General features: G+C 34.7%; 1 non-coding gene across 1 annotated transcript; it reads left to right on the top strand.

Moving 5' to 3' along the window:
• The first annotated feature begins 2,305 nt into the window (after positions 1-2,305).
• On the top strand, positions 2,306-2,412 carry LOC116877531. Its single transcript, XR_004384667.1, has one exon. It is a non-coding gene; the product is annotated as a U6 spliceosomal RNA (small nuclear RNA).
• Positions 2,413-2,784: the final 372 nt, after the last annotated feature.

Here is a 2,784-nt window from a genome sequence, read left to right as displayed (position 1 = left end):
CTCTCACAGACAGTCCCTATTTGGCTCCTGACCTTGTCTCCTCCCTTCTTATCTTCTTTGATGTGCCCTCTTCTCTACAGTTAGCTGTGGAGGGTTTGTTACACCAGTCTTTTGGGGAATTTTCTAGTTATTTATACCTATGTGGGTGTTATCTAGTTGTATTTATGGGATGAGGTGATCTTAGGATCCTCTTACTCTGCCTTCTTTGCCCATAAGTCCATAAATGAACTTTGTTTTGAACTTTATATAAATGTTATTAAACAGTAATATCTTTTGAGTGTCTGGCTTCTTTTAGGTAATATTGTACTTGAGATTATTACATGTTGTACAGTGTGGTTGATTCATTTTCATTATGTGTCATATTCTCTTAAATACACCTCAGTTTATCCATTCAGCTATTGATGGAAGTTAATTGTTTTAAGGTGAGAGCAATGATGAATAACAGCATTATGAACATTCTTATAAATATGTGCATATAAGGACACATTTGTGTTAAATACAAATAGGGATAGGATTTCTGGATCATAGGATATGCATAAATTCAGAATTAGTGGAGGGATTAAACAATTTTCCTTAAGGTTTATATAAATACAAACTTTCACAAACAATATATAAATGAATTCCAGTTTCTCCACACCCTGGCCCAAACTTGGTATTTTTAAAAATGTACTGTCAATCTAGCATGTGTGTTTTATAGTACAACTTAACTTTTTTCTAGGTTCCTTATACCATGTTGATCCAGTTTCTGGTTTATTTGCTTCATTTCTGCCATTATATCTTATGTCTCATTACTCCTAATGGGTTTATAAGTTTTTACAAATTCTTTTATTGTTATTTATTAGGGTTGCAGCAAAGAATGGGGTTATATGTATGTGTACAATCCACTAATTTTTCACTAGACATCCATGTGATCCATTTTCCTGTTTAAAAAGCAATAAAATGCACTTATCTAAAATATTCTCAAAACGAATACTTTTTGTATTCAAGTGGAGTACTTATCAGTAAATACACCTTTCCTTTCTTGCTCTAGTAAAGTCCATTATATTAGGTAGAAGTAGTTAAACTTACTATATTTTAGTTACTCAACTTTTTAAAAGATTTTGTTTATTTATTTGACACACAGAGAGAGATCACAAGTAGACAGAGAGGCAGGCAGAGAGAGAGGGGGAGGCAGGCTCCCTGCTGAGCAGAGAGCCTGATGCGGGACTTGGTCTCAGTACCCTGAGATCATGACCTGAGCTGAAGACAGAGGCTTAACCCATTGAGCCACCCAGGCACCCAGTTACTCAAAATTTTTAGGCTTATTTTAGTCTATGTGGTTTCCCTTCCAACCCCCCCAATAGGTCATTAAAGTTATAACAATATTTTAAATTTAGAAACTCAAGATGTCATGTTTCTTGTTGTTAATTTTATACCTACAGTTTATTCCTAAATGCAATAAAATCCTTCTGGTTTAATTCTCTATCTATACAAATATAGTATATTAAGTAAATAACTTAAATAAAAAATAATTTCTTTATCTATGGAAATTCCAGTTTAATAATTTCTAAATTTAGAGCATACTTTTGAGGACCATACCAAATAATAATTTATGACTTAGTTTTAAAAAGTATGATCCTTAGATTGACAATAAAATTATCTGGCAAATAATTAGGTAACTAGCCATACTAAAAAATCATCTTGACATTTTAATAAAACCCAATTTTAAGCACTTCTAAGTTACATGTTTTAAAGATACCCCAAATTCTATCTAGCCATGCAGTTTCCTTTATACATGAGTACATGGAAAATAGATGCTGTATCTTCATAGCAAGTCTTCTTTAGTAGATAGCACTAATAAGAAATGGGATATTTCTTTTTATAGGGTTGAGGTAAGTTATTGAAGACCAGACCCTACTTCTTATTCCTCTTCTTCCAAATCTGAGTCAATAAACAAAGTAAATAAGATAATAATTTTATGAACCACCAAGCAAATTCCCAATACCCAATATTCCAAGTGCAGAGTTTCCTAATACCTGTTGGTGTCAGGGAAAACAGTTCAGGTAAGAGGACTAAATGAAAGAGAATAAATGTATCTGGTAGATAGGCTTGAGTTTATTTTTGTGAGCAGGAGTATGAAACACGGTATGGCCAAACTTTAAGGGATAATTATTTTTATGGGGGGCTAGGGGAGGAGGAGAGAGAACACAAAATTCATGAACATGGCTTGACTAGTGATATGGCCTACTAGTAATACACAGATGAGTATAAAGAAATTGACGACAAACAAATTCATCAATTTATTTCCTTAGAGGGGAGGGGGGCAGTGCTCGCTTCAGCAGGACATATACTAAAATTGGAATGATACAGAGAAAATTAGCATGGTCCCTGGACAAAGATGACATGCAAATTTGTGAAGCATATCCATATTTTTGTCCTGGGTTGGGCTTCTTGCTTAGCAGGGAGCCTGCTTCTCCCTCTGCCTGCTGCTCCCTCTGCTTGCGCATGCTCATGCGTTCTCTCTCTCTCTGACAAATAAAATCTTTAAAAAATTATTTTCCGGGGGTGGGGAGGTGGGTAGTGAAGGATACAGTATTTAAAGTGTTTTTTCAATTATTTATTCCAAATGAGAAGAGATGTATTAATTTGCTAGGGCTGCCATAACAAAATACCACAAAGCAGGATTGTTAAACATAGTTCTGAAGACTGGAAGATCAAGATCAAGGTGTTGGCAGGCTTAGTTTCTTCTGAGGCCACTCTCCTTGGCTTGTAGATAATTAATTGCCTTCTCTACCTTTATGTGGC

The sequence above is a fragment of the Lontra canadensis genome, unplaced genomic scaffold, assembly GCF_010015895.1.
Source record: "Lontra canadensis isolate GAN:19392208 unplaced genomic scaffold, GSC_riverotter_1.0 scaffold52, whole genome shotgun sequence".
NCBI classification, from domain to species: Eukaryota; Metazoa; Chordata; class Mammalia; order Carnivora; family Mustelidae; genus Lontra; species Lontra canadensis.
This window is presented reverse-complemented; position numbering and strand designations above follow the sequence as displayed.